Below are 20,116 nucleotides of genomic sequence, written 5' to 3' on the forward strand. Positions count from 1 at the left end.
TCTTAAATACACATCCTGTACTTTTAAAAGTACTATTGTTTTATTTTAATTACAGTTTATATTCAATAATATTTTGTATTAGCTTCAAGTGTACAGTTTAGTGGTTAGACAATCACATACTTTACAGACACATCTGTAATTCTATTTAAACTTTTGTAAATACATTTTTGTACATTTGTTTTTTGGTTGCTTGGGGGGAGGCAGGAGAGGAAAGCCAGAAGTCTTTTTTTGCTTTGAGACATCTCTGGGGGTGAGTTAGACTTCAAACCTTCTCTTTCCTCTTTGTAAAGAGTTGGGGTCCTCAGAGGATAGTATTTTATTTCCTGATGATGTAACTACCAAACAATTCTTCAAGTGATGATGGGAAGGCCAGATGAAATCTTATTTTTTCAGTGTTTTTCCTGAAAGAAACTCTTAGTTCCTCATTTCTGCTTGCCTGTGTTTTAATGAAAGTTGATAAAACTAATCTTTCTATTTGGCAGGGAAAGTATTTATTAAAGAAATTAAATGTTTGCTGCTGTATTTCCAAAACAAAAAAGTATAAAAATAGAAACTTAGAACCAGTTTTAATCCATTTGTTCTCTTCTACCAGAAAACAAAATAAAAAAGATATGATCAGAAAAAGGAAACTGACCAAATATTACTGAATTAAGAGATTTAGCCTCCTAATAATTTTGCATAACAATAAGAGAAGTAATCTCTAAAGTACTAGCCAGCTATATGAATCTGCTAAATAAATTAGATATGTGGCTGCCTTATTTGCAAGCTTCAAATTAATTGAGAAGTTTTAATAACTTGAGTCTCTTTAACTCTTTTTAAATTACATTAAGATAGGGTTGCTTCCTATTATGATGTACATATGTCTATAGAACTATTGTTTCCATATGTTTTGTCAAACAAGAATAATTAAAATAGTGTGCTTGTTTCTTTTTCTTAGTGTGGAGTGAAATAGGCTGATTACAGAGAATGTACAGTTAGTGAAAATGGTGTGGGAAAAAGATGCAGTGTGTAAAAATAAATGCATCATCATTGCTAAATTGTCAGCTCACTTAGACAATTCTAGATCACTCTACCTGTTTACTGAGAAGCCTAAATTAAACTAACCCCTGCTTTTCATATATACTGGTGTGTTTTTTAATTTCATTTTTTTTATTGTTGACACTATTGTACATATACTACTGTAAGAAAAGTGAAGGACCATACTGTTCAACTGAATTTAATATTTGATTTGCAATTTTATATTAACCTTTTATATGTTGGTCTGTTAGTTTTATTACTCTGCCTTATACTTATAAAGTGCATTTGAATCTTTTTAGTCTCATATGCTTGTTTTGTGCTTACTAAACATCCTTTTTGGGACTTTTATGCCATATTTGATTTATTACACATAAGATGAAATTACTGTTATGAAAGTTGCATGAAGCATAAACACCTGAATCTCAGCTTCAAACTGGTAACATAAAGTACCTGTACTTTAAACTAGTATTTGTAACTTGTTTTGCCTCCTTTTTTCTTTTGCTGGGTACAGAAGTTTCTTAACATTTGACACTGTCTTTTATTTATTTCTCACATTTTTGTACTCATGCTTTGCATTTATATATCCCACTTCCCCTGTAAAATTTGTCAGTATTAGTTCCTCCTTTTCTTCAGCTGGGATAAGTGAAGAAAGGAGAAGTTAAGTGAATACAAGAGTTGTCTAGGGCTTTTGAGGTGAGAGAAAAGAGGATTAGGACTCCTACTCCTTATGTGCCTTGCCTGGTGCTGTTACTCCCTGAAGTACTGGTCTCTGACCCAGTTATGACTCTGTTCCAACTGAGGTTGCAGTAGGTGACCACTCTCTTCTGGAGCCAATATGAACTCATTTGTTGAGCTCTTAATTCAAATTCATGCCAATCACTGTATTTAGTGTTCTACGTGCACTCCACCATTTAATCTACACAACACATCTCTATTTTCTAGACTGAATGTTGAACTAAGAAAACCAAGACTCACCCTCTTTGTAGGCCACACACCAGAGCTGCCCTTAGGAAGTATTGTTCACATTGGATCTGTATATTTACTAAGACAGTTTTCTTGAGGGTTTTAGCAGCATGTCTTGTTCTAATACTAGTAAAGTTAGAATGTTATGACAATTTTCCAACAGATGAAAGTCAAGGGTCTTGAGGTAGGGGGATCTTTGACACAAGAACACCCTGCGTCTTATATCACAAATTCTAGCCAGTCTTTGGTATTGTGCTCCATTGGCCACATGAGTTGACCGGCAGACTTTTATTTATTTCTGTCTTTTCACCAACATTCTCTTTGAGATGTAATTTTTGTTCTCTTGGCTTCTGACATATATTTATTATGAAAAGAATAAGAGTTATGAACACTGTGCCTCAGTCTTGGCTGAGAAAATTTTGCTTCCTTTTAAGGAAAATTTTACTGTGCAATTGTTATATGAGTCTTCTTATTTTATAATCAGGAATTTCTTACAAATAAGCACATCTACAAATTAAAGTCCTTTCTTCAATTAGTAATCTGGATGTATGATTCAAAGCAGCAATAGGTTTAAGTTGTTATTTGGAAAAAATGCAAAGGAATTTTCCTACCAACGTAATTGCCTTCTAATGTTTAAGACGGGTTTATAGGCCACAAGGCTGGAAACTAAGATGTATTGATTCTATTGTACCGTGTGAAGTTACTTTTGTTAGATAGTCAAAAACAGTTGAATATCAGCAGTTTCCCATGGTTCAAGCTAATGCTATCTTATTACAGTGACCACAGCAACTAATATTAGTAATGTCCACAATGTCCTTGTTATTTAACTTTTAATATAACCATTAACATGTTACTAAGCATGTCAAAGCCAGTTCCTCTTTGTGAAGTAACTGTTCTTATTTTCTTTCATGTCCTGTCTTCCTGCCTTTGTTTCTTCTTGTGCTGGGGAAGTCTTCCAGTCATCCAAATAAGTGCCAGAGAAGCAGTGTTCACAATTAACTGAACCTTTCTTTCAGCTGCCCACAATTTTCATTATGGGTTCATTCATAAGTTGAGGGGTGATGTGTGTGCTCCCTGAAAGCTCTGCTACAGGATGTGGGATAGTAATGCTAACTTTGAATGCGACACATTTGCTCCTTTATCTCTATAGTATATGTTGAAACACTATAACATGCAAAGAAAAAACAACAATTCTTATAATGGGCATGGTCCTGTATGAGAAGCTGAACAGAGTGGGACAGATCCAGGACAGCATGGGAAGAGGCAGAATTCTGTAGTCCTGCTTTGTTAGGCTGCAGTTGATTGGTCAGAGTGTGCGCTTTTGGCACTAAGGTACTCATCTCAGGGAACATTCCGACACCTCATTGGCAGCCTTCTTACAAAACAGCTTTGCCTCTGAACTTAAGGCAAACCTGACCTCTCCTCTGGTGCCACACAGTTTATGAGGAAGGCTGAAACTGAGCACACAGGTGGGCAACTTTCAAATGGGGAGCCAGAAGGAAAGTCTGAGGGGTGAAAGCACCTTCTCTCCATGCCAGGGGCAGTTTTCTAACTAACCTCTTCCTTTCACTCTTCTTTCTGTTCCTCAGGTGGCATCTGCCTAGCTCTGTACATATAAATGCCCACACAGAGTATTTCCCCAGGCAGCACAGGACTTCCTCTGCACTGAGAGCCCTTCACCAGCAGTTAATGGCCTGTAGGGAACTTGGATTTACATACAGACCCTCTCACTTATCTCAGCCCAAATCTCCCCTTCTAACCCTTCATAGTCCTTGACATTTCTAGAGACTCTTCAACTCTTCCTATTCATACTCCACCTAAATTTTTTTTAAATGATATATTTTTTTTAAAATATATTTTTTACAGAGAGGAAGGGAGAGAGATAGAGAGTTAGAAACATCAATGAGAGAGAAACATCGATCACCTGTCTCCTGCACATCTCCTACTGGGGATGTGCCCGCAACCCAGGTACATGCCCTTGACCGGAATCGAACCTGGGACCTTTCAATCCGCAGGCCGACGCTCTATCCACTGAGCCAAACCGGTTTCGGCTACTCCACCTAATTTGATTTTAGAACAGGGACCAATACCCTTAAGAGCTCACTTGGGCTGATTTTAGCAACAGTGTCAGTGATGATACTAGGGAATGGAAAGCCCTTCGTGAATTTTAAAATTATTTCTATTTTGTGGCTTTAAAATTAATTTAAAACTAGCTCAGTGCCATGATAATTTGCAAAATGTAGAAAACTAGAAGACTTTTTGCACCTAGTCCTCCTATTTGAATACTGCCAACTATTAACAATTTGATGTACTGCCATTTCTTTTTAGTTTTTTTCTAAACATTTGTGAAGTATAACTGTTTTCATCCTGTGGGCATATGTGTGTATTATGTGTCTTTTACCTTTGTTAAATATATTTTAACCATGTTCATAGAGTTTCTATAGACATTGAGTTATTTAAAAGCACATATTTGTATATTTTCCCTAAAAATGGTAGTCACAAAGTCAGTCACTGCTTACTATCCCTCTGGCATTGCCATGGCTTTTGTTCTTCACTAAATAAAGTAGGGATGTCTGTGTTTAAGAGACAATCTTCTGTTTAGAGACCTCTGGTCTTGGTTTACATGGGATGCTATGAGTTGGCTACGTCACTGTAGTGAGCTGCCAGTAGGTGAGCAAAATGACTTGGAGAGAATGAAGAATTGATAATATGACGCCACCATAGAATTATTAAATGGAAAGCAGGAAAAGCCTGCTGTTTAGGTCCAGTCCATTTGCTTATTTATTCCTGCAAACATTTTGTGTTTCCTTGGTAACTAATAATAGTTTTGAGAAATTGTTGAACTTGAAAGTATTACTGCAGGATTAAAAAAAATCCTCAAATCACAGAAATTAGAGACGGAAAAGACCTATTAGATCATTTTTGTCCCTTGCCAGTACAGATTGTTCTCAATGCTTTGTCCAGTCCATTTTTTAAAGGGGCCTTGTCAAATAGTTTGTACACCTTATATGTTTTAGGTAATGCAATTTTAAGGAAACCGCTCTGACAAATTTTCTGTGTAGTTATGGAGCTTGATTTCAGGGTAAATACTTGTGAAAAAGGACCTTTGGGTTTAAAGTACAATTTAACAGGTTTTATTAGTTGGAAGTCAGTGGACTGTTTAGGATGTAACTGGAATACTTGGCTAACTAAGGATAAAAAATGGGTAAGTTATATTTAGTATATGTTTCCTTTTATCATTGGAAACTCAAATATAGCAATGCATGAGAATTAACTTTTAATCATGTAAACTAATTGACATGGATCTAGAAGGCCTGAGGAAATAAAGCAAGGAAGAAGTAAGGAAAAGTAGGAGTGAGCCTTAGTTTTGTTCAATGGTTAGAGCATCAACCTGCAGACAGAAAGGTTGAGGGTTCAATTCCAGTCAAGGGCACATGCCTTGGTTGCAGGCTTGATCCCCGGGGCATGCGGGAGGCAACTAATCAATATGTCTCTCTCGCATCGATGTTTCTCTCTCACTCTCCCTCCCCCCCCTTCAACTCTCCTCCTCCCTTCAACTCTCTCTAAGAATCAATGGAAAAAATATCCTCAGGTGGCAATTAACAAAGAAAAGAAAAGAAAAATAGGAGTGAAATGGTTCCTTCTAAGATAATTTTTATGAGACATTTTAAAATCTCCCTTCCTATCCCCACTTCTGCTTTGCCCATTACTTTACAGTAATTACTGCTTGGTGTGAAGCTGGAGTATGACTGTAAAATCCTTTCCTTCAGTTGGGCAACTTCTTCTAAACACCACCAACGATTGATTAAACTGTCTCATAGACTAAATGCTTCAGTTCCCTGTGTGATGGCTAAAGATGACTTCTCTGGGAAAAATAATGAACATATTAAGAATAAGAAATGTGCTTTGAGTTTTATTATGAAGGATGATTGTTTCATAAAATCACATTTTTTTCGAGTGTAAAAAGGCCTTAGAAAACATCTCTATTTGTTGCCTCCTCTTGTTCCCTCCTAGATGAGATCATTGGAGCTCAGAGAGGCTAAAGGATTAGCCCCAATGTCAACAGTAAATTGGTGACTCAGCCACTACATTTTCTGGGTTTGCGTGTCTCTGTTGGGAAATGTGAAAATTCAAAAATGGCTTAATTAAACAATGGGGTTAGAACTGTCAAAAAGAGTAAGTCTAAAATCCTGATTAATATTAGGTAAATTATAGAACTAATTTGGAGCATTAATGAACTAGTTATTCACTTTATTTATTAACAGTGCAATCATCGCATTTCTTTTCAATTGGAAATTTGCATATTGCTGGTAATTAATTCAAGTCATTAAGATTGGCCATTTGTTGACAATTCTGGACAAAAATTTAATAGAGAGGTCTGAGCTTCTAATATTAACTCGGTGTTATTATTTAGTACCATTGCCTTGCATGCTTGCCAATTGGTCATTCTCTATAGGAGAAGTCCTATTAAAATTTATGTCATTACATATCCAACCTGCATCATAAACTACACAACTGGAAGTTATTTCAAAAGCCTTGTAAGCCGAAACCGGTTTGGCTCAGTGGATAGAGCGTCGGCCTGCGGACTGAAAGGTCCCAGGTTCGATTCCGGTCAAGGGCATGTACCTGGGTTGCGGGCACATCCCCAGTAGATGTGCAGGAGGCAGCTGATCGATGTTTCTCTCTCATCGATGTTTCTAACTCTCTATCTCTCTCTCTTCCTCTCTGTAAAAAATCAATAAAATACATTTAAAAAAAAAAAGCCTTGTAATATTGAATTCTTATAATATTGAATTATCTCTCAAATGAAAACTTTTAACTTTCTTTCTAGGAGTTGGTGCATATACATACATTAGGTGTCATTAGTCAGTTTCATTAGTCAGTGCTGAACAGTTCTAGGGATTTGTTACTTCCCCATCAAGCCCATTTTATTCAAAATAGAAAACCAGCTTCCTCACAAGTTAAATTGTCAAATTTTAAAACCGATCAGAATTTTAATCCTCATCTAAACAATTTAAGGACTTTGGAATACTTCAACACTGAGCATACCCTCCCAATATATATATTGTTGTTGTCATCTATTGTAGTTCTTTATTCATTCTACAAGATGCTCTCATCATCTATTATTTTTTAATCAGTGTTGCTTTAGGTATACCAGTATGTTTACCACTTTCTTTGCTCATCAATCCTTTTTTTATTCCAGACTTCCATCTGGGATCACTTTCCTTTAATCTAAATTCATCCTTTTGAAGTTCTTTTACTGGAAGTCAGCTCTTTGCAGATGCTCTCTTTTTATTTGTTTGAACATGTTTTTATATTATGCCATTGTTCTTGGGAAGATTTTAATTTTGAGTATAGACTTCTAGGTTGATGCTTGTTTTCCATCAGCCATTGAAGTTATTCCACTGACTTCTGGCTTCCCATGTTACTGTAAAAAGTCAGTCACCCGTCTAATTGTCATTCCTTTTCTCTCTAGCTGCTTTTACGATTTTCCCTTTGTCTTTGATATTCTGCAATTTCATTATTAGGTATTTAAGTATAGACTTATTTTTATCCTTTCTGAGTTTTATTGAGATTCCTGAATGTGAGGACCAGTGTCTTTTAGTTCTGGAAATATCTCAGTCAATATTAACTCATCAAACGTGACTTCTGGAAAATCTTTTCTCTCCTTACCTTTTAAACAGGCACATGTTAGACCTTCTTACTCTGTTCTTCATATCCCTTAACTACTCTTCCAGTTGTTCCATCTCATTAGCTCTTCAGACTATTTTATAATTTCTTCAGATTTTTCTTTCAGTTAACTAATTCTCATTACTGATCTGCAATTATATTTTTCATTTCCAAACATTTTTTTTTCTCTCTAATTTGTTTTTTCTCTAATTTGTTTGGCCTTTAATATTCTATTACATTTTAAGCACCTCCCCCTTTTTATTTTTAACATATTAAATACGTTTTACATTCTGTCTGGGTTACTTACTAGTAAATATCAGCAGCCCTGATTCTACTGTCATTTCTTTGGCTTTCATTCATTGTGCATTATTTTCTAGTGTGTTTTTCAAATTTTTTTTAAATCCTCACCCAAAGATTGACTCCAGAGAGAGAGAAAGGGAGAAGGAAAGAGAGAGAGAGAGACATTGATTGGTTGCCTTCCATACACGCCCTGACTGGGAATCGAACCTGCAGCCTGGGTATGTGCCCTGATCTGGAATCGAATCCATGACCCTTCGATGCATTGGACGACACTCCAACCAACTAAGCCACACCAGCCAGCGCTGAATTTTTTAATGGAGGTCATACATCTTAGAACTTTATATGTGAGAATTCTTGGAACCCTGAGTTGAATAAAGGTGGCTTCCTCTAGAGAGGATTTACATTTATTTGTTTTTGCCAGATACCAGAATCTCTAGCCCGAGGGTTTTTGTTTTGTTTTGTTTTGTTTTTGGACCACTTAGTTTGTATGAATTTGCATTGCAAATTCTCATGTGGCATAGCTTGTTATTATAAACTAGAGGCCCGGTGCATGAATTTGTGCAACAGTGGGGTCCCTTGGCCTGGCCCCTACAGGATCTGGCCAAAACTGGCTCTCCGAGATCCCCTGAGGGGTCCCGGATTGCGAGAGGGCACAGACCAGGGGAGGGACCCCACCAGTGCACGATCAGGGCTGGGGAGGGACCACGGGAGGGCTCCAGGGTGTGTCTGGCCTGTCTCACTCAGTCCCAATCGGCTGGACACCAGCAGCAAACTAACTTACCAGTTGGAGCATCTGCCCCCTGGTCGTCAGTGCACATTATAGTGAGCAGTTGAGTGGCCTTAGCATATCAGTAGCATATTACGCTTTGATTGGTTGAAAGGATGACCAGACAACCAGACATTTAGCATATTAGGCTTTTATTATATAGGATTCTCAGTGGAGTTTATTTCTCCTCTTATTTCCAATGCTATAGTTCAAGGAAAGCAGTTTTCCTTAATAGTTCCTAGAGGTTAGTTTTGTTTCTAAATCAGCTGTACACTGATGGTTTATCTCTTTGCAGTTACAGATATGCAACACCCAGAGGTAGAAAAAGGACCATCTCTCTTCTGGGGTCTCCTAAGGATCCAGTAGACCTTTCCCATAACTCTCTGCCTTTCCTGCCACCTATCCAAAGGCTTGCCCTTATGTCTTATTGTCTGGAATTGTCAGAGGGAAGGAGAGTAATATGAGTGGTTTATAGATTTTATTCCTGACCTGGACATAGATTCACACTCATCTAAGTCATATGGGCTCAGTGGCTTATTATTATCATTTCTCTTTTGTGTAAATTCTGAGTACACTATTGGCCTGTAATTTTCTCCATAGAGTATGGAGACCCTCAGTGATGCTGACCCCAACAAAGAGAGCTATAGAGTTGCTACAGTCAGCACACTTCAGCAATGTTCACACTGGGTAAATTACATGTGCAATATCATTCAGCTGGTCTGGACCTTCATATTGCTATTTTTAAATTACTAGATTACTTGTACATATTTCTAAGTGAGTGAGTGACCTGTTGTTCTATGAAGTGAATTTTAAGGCCAAAATAGGAAGTTAGGAAGATATATTTGAAATTCTATTTTGTCCCCACAGATATATGCTTTTTAATTTTTGCTCCCCCGCCCCCCCCCCCCAATTTGGGGTGATCAGACTTAAAGTTTTGTGGCATTTAAATCCATAAATCTTTTTGTTGTTGTTGTTTAAAGTATTACAAATAGTAGTACATATGTCTCCTTTTTTTTCCAATTGACCTTCCCCCAGCTTCCCCTACCCCCCAGCACATGCCCTCACCCCCCTCCCAGTGTCTTGTGTCCATTGGTTATGCTTGTATGCATGCATACAAGTCCTTTGGTTGATCTCTTACCTCCCCTGCTAACCCCTCCCAGCCTTCCCACTGTAGTTTGACAGTCTATTCGATGCTTCTCTGCCTTTGTATCTATTTTTGTTCATCAGTTTATAATGTTTTTTATTATCCATAAGTGAGTGAGATCATGTGGTATTTTTCTTTCACTGACTGGCTTATTTCACTTAGCATAATGCTCTCCAGTTCCATCCATGCTGTTGCAAATGGTAATAATTCCTTCTTTTCTATAGCAGCGTAGTATTCCATTGTGTAGATGTACCACAGTTTTCTAATCCATTCATCTGCTGATGGGATTTTAGGCTGTTTCCAAATCTTAGCTATTGTAAATCCATAAATCTTTTAACTAAAACATCACTACAGTTTTGGAAAGGAAAAATCCCCACTGCATTTCTAACTCCAGCCATTATTTTGGAGACTGTTCCTTGCCCTTAGCCTTTAGTAACTATGGAATAGAAGCAACAGATGTAATGCTTTATTGATAAAATCAGAAATTTCTTTTTTTCTGTGGAAAGTGAATGCTAATATCATGTCACTTGTTAATCTTTTCTTTCAACATGACATTTTTCTGTGGGCTGAATTTATTCTGCTTATTCTCATAGAATATTTTGTTTGACAAAGTGAATTCAGGCTTCTTTACCTCTACCGACTCCATACATGCTATGTGTGGAAAATTATTTAGCTCATGTGAAGAATATCACATCTCTAATTCTAGGTGTGTAAGAATATATTATTAGTGCTTCTTAAGAATCTCAGCTATAAATAATAATAAAATTGATCATTATGCTGACCTTCCAGATCATGTTTCTATATTCTATAGTTCTGATTTAGAAAGAGTTCAGGTAATAGTTTACTTCCTTTCTCCCCAGATTGTTCCCTTCCTCTTAATTCACTGTCATTCTTTTACACTTAAAAAAAAAAAAAAAAAAAAAAGGAAACTAGTTTTAAAATAGAAACAAAGTAGTAACAAAACTGAAGAGGTTCAATGGATAGAAATGTTATTGTTTTTGAGGGTTCTGCTGTCAGTGTTTTCTGATTTTGCTAAAGACCAAACTTTTAGTTGGAAGAAACAAGTCAAGTCACCTGCCTAAGGCTATGTACTGGGATGTTGCCATATTTTATTGCCAGATCATTGCTTTATTGATATGATTAAGTGACTAAGTTTGTTTTAAATATCATAGAAACCATTATTTCTGTTTTCAGATTTCTATTCATTTGTTACCTTTTTTAAAAATGTGTTTTAATTTATAATTTTTTGCTTGTGTTTTTATTGATATTTAGAGAGAGTAAGAGAGAGTGAGAAAGAGATAGAAACATTGATGAGAGAGAAGCATCACTAGGCTGCCTCCTGCACACCCCCTATCTGGGGGTCAAGTCCACAACACAGTCATGTTCCCTGACCTGGAATTGAACCACAGACCTCCATGCACCCATACCGACTGGGCTCATTATCTTTCTTAAGTAGGTGAATGTGAGTCCCTGCATATGTGTGCAAGTATTTATTGTAGTACCTGCTTATGTGTGTTTGTGTGTTTTCCTTATCACTGTATTGCAGTTGCTTTATCCTCAGCTAGGAGTTGGGGGAATGAGATCCTGAAGATGATTTCCAGGAGGGAATGACTTGAAGTCCTTAACAATTTAACTATTCAGTCATTGGTCTGCAGCTCTCACCCCAAGTCAGATCTTCATATTGATGGCCCTGGTCAGCCTTCAAAGAACAAAGGAGAATTGGGGGCTCCAGTGGTGCCTGTAGATAGGAGTGGCAATGCAGTGCTTAGTCAGTGGTTCTAAACCTGTGGGTTGCGATCCCTTTGGGGGTCGAATGACTCTTTCACAGGGGTCGCCTAAGACCATCAGAAAACACATATATAATTACATATTGTTTTTGTGATTAATCACTATGCTTTAATTATGTTCAATTTGTAACAATGAAATTGGGGGTCATCACAACATGAGGAACTGTGTTAAAGGCTCGCGGCATTAGGAAGGTTGAGAACCACTGGCTTAGATGCATGCAGGATGCTGTGTGTTTGTTCTTTTAAGGTGTTCCAATGAGGAAATCTGGGGACTCTAAGACACGTCCTTCTACGTTCAGGTATCTCCATATCCAGTAACAACATTTTTTAAATCTAGGTATTTTTGAATGGTAAGCTCAAAATTTTATTTTGTGATTTTATTTTGTAGAATTTCAAGTCTTCTCTCCAATTTAAGACTCGATAATAGCTGTTTAAGGTGTAAGGTTTTATAGATTTTTTTTTTCTATTATAGTGGACACCTAAAAATTATGTAGTTTGTTTGATGAAAGCAAATAGCTAATTCTTTTAATGTAAGTTATCAGAATTGGCTGTCTTCATAAAATAACTTCTAAATGCGTTAATATTTACAACTCATTATGCTTTTTAGATAATTTATTTGTATTTTTATATGAAAGAGAAGTAAAGTTCTGTGCTAATGAGAATGATTTTGTTTATCAATATCTCTTTATAGAATACATATGTAGATATTTTAAAATATAATTAGATTTTGCTACTAACTCCAGAGGCATCTTTAAAGTTAAAAATCTGACTCCAGCCCTAACCGGTTTGGCTCAGTGGATAGAGCATCGGCCTGCGGACTGAAGGGTCCCAGTTTCGATTCGGTTAAGGGCATGTACCTTGGTTGTGGGCACATCCCCAGTAGGGAGTGTGCAGGAAGCAGCTGAATCGATGTTTCTCTCTCATCAATGTTTCTAACTCTATTCCTCTCCTTCTCTCTTCCTCTCTGTAAAAAAATCAATAAAATATATATTCTAAAAAAAATATCTGACTCCATCTTTGCTGAATCCACAAATATTTCTATTATTTCTGTACATTTTCTTATTAAATACCTACTATTTTAAGTGAGATAAATTTGAGGAGAAGAAAGCTACTTAACCAGCATATAAGTAGGCTGCATTAAACTTCCTTTCCTTTCTGTTATTACATCCAGAGTTTTGTGCTCTATGGTGAAAAATAAAGACAAACCCCCTGCTTCAAGGAATTTGCAGCTAGGAATTAATTGGAGAGTTATTAATATGGAAGAGGAGATAGACTAGTTAAAAACTAATTGAATTACACAGTACATAAAGTACCTTTTCAGGCAGAGGAAGAAGTTCTGCATCTAGAGAGGTGTAAGAGAAGGTGGCACTCAGAACTTCAGGTAAAGTTCTGCCCCATTTGCTCCTCTGTTGTGGCTGCATAAGATGTACAGCCACTAAGGAGGATCTACAGATCTGGCTTAGCCGTGGGGACTCACTGCCACCTTACTCTCATGTGCTGGGGTGCTGTTCTCTATTTTCCATGAACAACCATTTCTTGTGTTTTGGCAGGGGGAAAAGGTTATGCTTTTAAAGACTGTTGCTTATGGTTTCTTTTTTTTTTTAATATGTATTTTTTATTGATTTCCAAGAGTCAGGGAGAAAGATAGAAATATCAATAATGAGAGAAAGTCATTGATCGGCTGCCTCCTACACACCCTACATTGGGAATCGAGCCCACAACCTGGGCATGTGCCCTTGACCAGAATTGAACCTCGGACCCTTCAGTCCACAGGCTGATGCTCTATCCACTGAGCCAAACCAGCTAGGGCGCTTATGGTTTCTTTTGTTCAAGTAAGAAACGTGGGGTAATGCTAAATTGCATAGATCTTAGAGCAATTTGCATTCTTACAGCAAGGAGGAAAGTGTATACTTTAATCTTCAAAATCTAGGAAGTTGCCCATCTTACAAAAAAATTTCAAAGGTTTATTTGTAAGATATTTCCCATTAAGTAGAGAGTTGATTCTCATACTAGGGCAAGGAGGCTTACTAAACCCATAATAAGGCTGTAAACCTATATGTAGGTAGCTGAGATAGTATGGTGATATTGTAACTAAGTATTATAGCTCACAGATTTATACATAATGTGATTATTACAGCATGTGTTGAAAAACAATATTCTTGCAAATGTATTGAATTTAAACTATATTTGGTGTCAGATAGCTTTTGGGAGATTAGCTGGGAGCCTGTGTTTTACAGAAAACATGGTATTTATTAGCAAATGTGTTTCAGATTCCCACTTTGGATTCCAGGTGAATACTTCCCTGTCATATGTATGACAGCCTTGGCAAACCAGCCTGAAGAAAATTAAGTACCTTTGGAAATACACTGCCCTCCAGGTGTCATCCTTTCAAGCAGAATGTAGGCTGGCTTTTTATAAGAGGGAACATTCACAAGTCAGGTGTTCGCAACCCAGAAATGCCTGCATGTATTTTATGTGGCCAGAATTGTTAAACTTAATATATTTTATTCTTAGCTCTCCAAGGTTCAAACATGACAGTATGTTCTTTTAGGCAACTTGCAGTCACCCATGTTCATGACTGGAAAAGCTGAAACCATTCCCCTTTAAAGGATGAATCATAATTCAACTATGATTCAGTTGAATTTTGCAGTTGGCTTCATAGATTTAGTGGACTATCACTCAGCAGGACTGTTTTGGGTGTGTGTGTGTGTGTGTTTCTTTTCTTTTTTTGCTATGTCTTTTTTTGTTTTGTTTGTTTTTTACCATATCCCATAACATATGAATGGTAATATTTGTGGATTTTTCAGGGTACTGTATTTCCTTTCTGCTCGTGAACAAGCGCTTATTTTTTTGGGCCTATCTCTTTTAACAGAAAAGACAAAATTCCTGGTAGTATCTGCCAAATATAGTTTAAGGAATTTCATTCAATAATAACATAACTATTAATCCATGGCAATGCTTTTGACCTGTTTCAGTAAGCCAGAAGAGGACAATCGATGCAGACTGAAATAAGCATTTGTTTATTGTTACTGTACATATTACACCAGACTTCCACATTTTATCTCCATAAATCCCCTTCATCTTTGACAGAAAACCGCTTCTTCTTTACTAATCTCTATGGTGTTTTCTCCTTTTGACTCAGGTTAATCAATCCCCTAGCAACCTGAACCCATGAACAGGTGCCTTATTAAAAGACTGTGGTTAAATGTTGAGTAAACTCTAGCCATGATTGCTAGAAAAGAAAATAATGTTGATATTTGGTGAGGGTTGACAAAGGAGCCAATCACCTATGTTTGATCAAGTGCTAAGCTGTAAAGTTAGGCTTTTTGCAGAGGAGGCATGCAGCTCAATGGGAGAGAGAACCATTTGCTCTATAGGGAATTACTGTGGTTCCATATTCTAAAGCATGAGTCATAGATGTCTTTATGATTACACATCCCTCCAAGCATATGAGGAATAAACTTTAGAGAAAAGGAAGTTAAGAGAAAACAGAGTGTGAATAACTACTAATGGGGCTCTCTCTGGCTCCGTTCCGTCTGCCATTTCATCATACATAAAGGGGGTAGTTCAGAGATTCCTTTCCTGGCAAATAAGTGGCAACATATGTTTGAAACAGTGAATGGAAACTATAGGGAGAAAATGACAGGCATATGGCAATAGGACGGCAAGGGAAAATTTGTTGCCCTGATGTTAGCCACATAATTGGTATGCTCCTCCAGAGAGGGGCTATTTTACTTTAAAAAGTCTGCATGCCCCATTAATAGAGCGTTTCTGTGTGTGGAATGTATATATTTTCTAGAGTTTTCATTTTGTGTTGTTGTGTTGTTTTTTTTTTCATGAATGGCAGGCACCTTAAACCATTAAACTCCACACACAGAGGTCTTGAGAAAAAGGTTCTCAAAGGAGGAAAAACAGACCAAGTTAGGAAATATGATTCTTTAAGTAGTAAAAACAAAAAATGGGGAAGCACTTAAGAACAGTCACTTTGAAGGGCTGAGAACAGAGAAATGGGCCCCAAATTACTGTCTTCAGGCATGCTCTTCTTTTAAATGATAATTCTACAATAACAATATTTATGATACATTTGTTGTCATAGTAACTAAACCTTTGTTCAGTGGTTTAAGATTCCACAAGTTACCTTAAAGGGCAAGGGTTTGATGTTTTTGTTCCACAAACTATGCATTAACCAATATTTTGCCTCTATCAAATTGAAAGCACATGATTTCCTTGAAAAAAAAAATAATTTTCTTAGCAACAGAACAATCAGTGTATATTAAGAGCACTGAATATGCCCTTACATGATTAATACATGTCATACATGATTAATAAATAGGAAATATGTTTTAAGTCTCTAAAATTTAATTACATCCTATTGTTATATTGGTTAAAAGTACTAGAGAGAAACATTTTATTAACAATTTTTTTTTGCTCAGAAATGGTTATGACAGAGAACATTATCAGCCTTTAAGTTTCTAATATTAACTGCTTGATAAAACTTAGATTTAGTTCAGGTTGTGGGGGGAAAAAATCAGTCAATGTTATTTTTTTAAATTCTCACCCAAGGACATGCCAGAGAGAGAGAAACACGACCAGCTGCCTTTTGTACACTCCCCAATGGGATCAAACCTGCAATCTGGGCATGTACCCTAGACTGGAATTGAACCGGCAACATTTTGGTGTGTAGGAGCACTGTCAACCAACTGAGCCCCTCAGACCAGGCAGTCAGTGTTATTTTTTATTTGGGCCTTGACAATATTAATAATATTAGCATGAACAAAGGACTTATTAGTATGTATATATCTGTAAATATGGTTTAAACAAGTGTCAATGCTATAGAACTCAACTATTCTGTACCTTCTTTCCCACTATCCTGCTTTATTGTAATTGGCATGATTTTTTAAATGTCTGATCTCATCCTTTAAAAATGGATACCTAAGAAGGTAGTCTAAAGAAAATGTTTTGTTTGTAGTCCGACATTTCCATCTATATTTACATGTACAGGTAGATGACCTGACTAAGTTTTATATTCTGCTCACTTCCAATTTCTGTACCACCCACAAGCTAAGAATGTTTTTTATAGTTTAAAATAGTTGGAAATATCAAAATAATAATATTCCCTAATATGTGAACATTATATGAAATTCAAGTTTTAGTGCACATAAAGATTTTTTGGAATAGAGCCACACCTATTTTTTACATATCTGTAGTTATTTTCTTGCAATAGTAGAATTGAGTGGTTGCAATAAAACCATCTGGCCCACAAAGCATAAAATATTTATTACCTGGTCCTTTACAGAAGCAGTTTGCTGACCACTGTTTTGTAGCTTTGGCAATGAATAAGTTCAAAATAAAGGGTGAAAAAGGTCAATTAAAAGTTTGGCTTTAAATATATCAACTGATTGGTGTTTATTTACCTGACACCAATGTGTGCAGTTTTTTTACTAGTTCTGTTTTAGATCTTGAATAGTTTACATTCTCTGAAGGTTAAAATTATTGCTAAGACAGTGGATGCCGTTTGATGAAGTACTTAGGTGATGTGGTGTAATTGAGGGGAAATCTGAAATAGTGAAAGTAGAAAATCAATATTTTGTTTTTGAGACTAATGGGAAGCAATGAGGTTCTAACCTGGTTATATTTAGTTCCTATCTTCCTGTCATATCACTTTCTCTCATTTTACCTCACCCAGAAAGGGGGTGTCCAGGATGGATGATGATGATTATAGGACAATTTTGTAAGAGACCCTGCTCCCATAGTGTGTCAAAGCTTTCTGCTTAAGTGCATGTGGCAAAACAAACCACGTGAAAAGATCCACTGTTCATGATTAATTGAAATTTACCTTGTCTGTAATCACCATGAATAATTGAGGACTGACTGTGTTAAGAAGAGATATTCTACCTCCAATTTAGATTCCTCATAAGTATTGATTTAATATTCTAGCATTGGTATTTTTATTCCTTGAATAAGGCATTAAAATGTATTTTTATAAAATATATAAATATAAGAAAAGAGATAAAAAATTTTAACAACTTTCAAAAAAGGAAATATTAAAAAGAAGCCTTGTTTAAATGTTGCTTTTTTGAAAGTTTAGATGTGATACATTATTTTTGTTGCATATTTTGAAAGGTTGTTAGGGAAAATGTCATATTTCTATATTGTAGATAGCATTATTTTTAGAGATGTATTGTGCATAAATGGGATGAAAGATATTTCAAATAAATTGGTCTACGTGGAATTACACAGTACCCAAGGACTATGTTTGCTCTGGTATTTTATGCCCAGTAGTATCCTTTACAAAATCTGTTCCGTTAAAAATAGAAACCTAGGTCAATTGTCTAAAAATTTTTTTATAGTGACAAATTTCTAACAGACAGATTTTGTACTTAGTATATTGTATATATTTTATATATATTGTATATATTGTGTGTATATTGTATTGCATGTTCACCACCCAAAGTCAAGTCTCCTTCTATGACCATTTATCCCTCTTCCTATACACTCTTCTACCCCCTCCCCATACGCTTTCCCTCTGGTAATTACCATACTGTTGTCTTTGCTATGAGGGTTTTTTGTTTGTTGCTTAATCTGTTTACCTTTTTTCACTCAGCTCTGCAACTCCCCTCCCCTCTGACAGCTGTCAGTCTGTTCTCTATGAGTTTGTTTCTATTTTATTTGTTAGTCCATTTTGTCTATTAGATTCCACATATGAGTGAAATCATATGGTATTTGTCTTCCTCTGACTGGCTTATTTCACTTAGCATAATGCTCTCCAGGTCCACCCATCCTGTGGCAAAGGGTAAGATTTTCTTCTTTTTATGGCCAAGTAGTATTCCTTGTATAAATGTACTACAGATTTTTTTATCCACTCATCTCCTGAAGGATACTTGGGCTGCTTCCAGATCTTGGCTATTGTAAATAACACTGCAGTGAACATAGAGGTTCATATAGTCTTTCAAATTAGTGTTTCGGGTTTCTTCAGATAAAGTCCCAGAAGTTGGATCGCTGGGTCAAAAGGCAGTTCCATGTTTTTATTTTTTTGAGGTAACCCTATACTACTTTTCACAGTGGCTGCACCAGTTATATTCCCACCAACAGTGTACAAGGGTTCCTTTTTCTCCACATCCTGGCCAACACTTGTTGGTTGATTTATTGATGGTAGCCATTCTGACTAATGTGGAGTGATATCTCATTGTGGTTTTAATTTGCATTTCTCTGATGGTTAGTGACCCCGAGAAACTTTTCATAATGTCTACTGGCTATCTGTATGTCCTTTTTGGAGAAGTGTCTACTTAGGTCCTTTGCCAGATGGACTTTTGACACACACATACACACACACACACACACTCATACATATAAATGTATATGCATTTTTTGCATTGTCATAGTAGGTTTGTTTTGTTTTAGTGTGACTGGGATTATCACACAAGACTATCAGAAGAAGGTACAGTTAAATAAGGTATATTCTCTATGAATACTAAGTCTGAAGCTCTCATAGAAGCTTAGATAAATTTTAAGCTACTCTGTTATTAATTGATTATTAATATTCATACAAGTCAGATTTCTGTTGATTTTTCAAATCACCTGAAAAAGATGTGGCTAAACACACATAGAGAAAAAAAATGTAATCATTCCATTTTATTTAGAGCTTTAGAGACAGCCACAAGGATGTGCTTTGATGTAGTACATGGAGATTTTTATGTATGCATTTATTTAGAGGCTTTAACTTGGGACTCATTTCTCTTTATCTAAAAATATCTTTTTTTGGGGGGGGGTCAAATTATAAGAAAAAATTTATTTAGAAAGTTACAGAGGTGGTAGAAGTGAGCCAGCTGGACTGTGTAGGCTCAGGAAACAAGTTACAAGCAAAAGAAGGGCCCTTGGAGCTTAGAAGAGGGAAAGGCAAAGGTAAGGAGCCTGGGAATAGGGTAAGAGGGGGCAGGGAAAGGCCCTGGGAGTGATCCTGAGAGGGAGAGCATGCTAAAAATATCTTTTAGGAGAAAGTAACTTTTGATATTTTTTGATCTCCATTTTACACCATATAAAAAGTATGTTTAATTTTATTTTGAACAAACATTTGGTTATAGTTTTTAACATTAGATTTCTGGTTTCCAGTATCAAGTTATTACACCTTGCAGGTATTTTGGTCATTTTTTAACATGCAATGGCCTATAAGTGCTTAGAGCAGCGGTTCTCAACCTGTGGGTCGCGACCCCTTTGGCGGTCAAACGACCCTCTCACAGGGGTCACCTAAGACCATCCTGCATATCAGATATTTACATTACGATTCATAACAGTAGCAACATTACAGTTATGAAGTAGCAACGAAAATAATTTTATGGTTGGGTCACAACATGAGGAACTGTGTTTAAAGGGCCAGAAGGTTGAGAACCACTGGCTTAGAGTAACACCTACACATAGTAAGTATTCAACTAGTTAGCTCATTTTACATTTCTAAGATACCATCTGTGATGT

At 36.4% G+C, this 20,116-nt stretch overlaps 2 protein-coding genes across 2 annotated transcripts in view; one reads left to right on the top strand and one right to left on the bottom strand.

The window, feature by feature from the left end:
* CMSS1 (cms1 ribosomal small subunit homolog) overlaps positions 1-20,116 on the top strand; it is a 418,346-nt gene that overhangs the window by 61,794 nt on the left and 336,436 nt on the right. The window lies entirely within an intron of this gene.
* Positions 1-20,116, bottom strand: part of FILIP1L (filamin A interacting protein 1 like) — a 131,202-nt gene that overhangs the window by 51,604 nt on the left and 59,482 nt on the right. The gene's annotated exons all lie outside the window — the stretch shown is intronic.

Source organism: Myotis daubentonii, chromosome 3 (genome assembly GCF_963259705.1).
Source record: "Myotis daubentonii chromosome 3, mMyoDau2.1, whole genome shotgun sequence".
Taxonomy (NCBI): Eukaryota; Metazoa; Chordata; class Mammalia; order Chiroptera; family Vespertilionidae; genus Myotis; species Myotis daubentonii.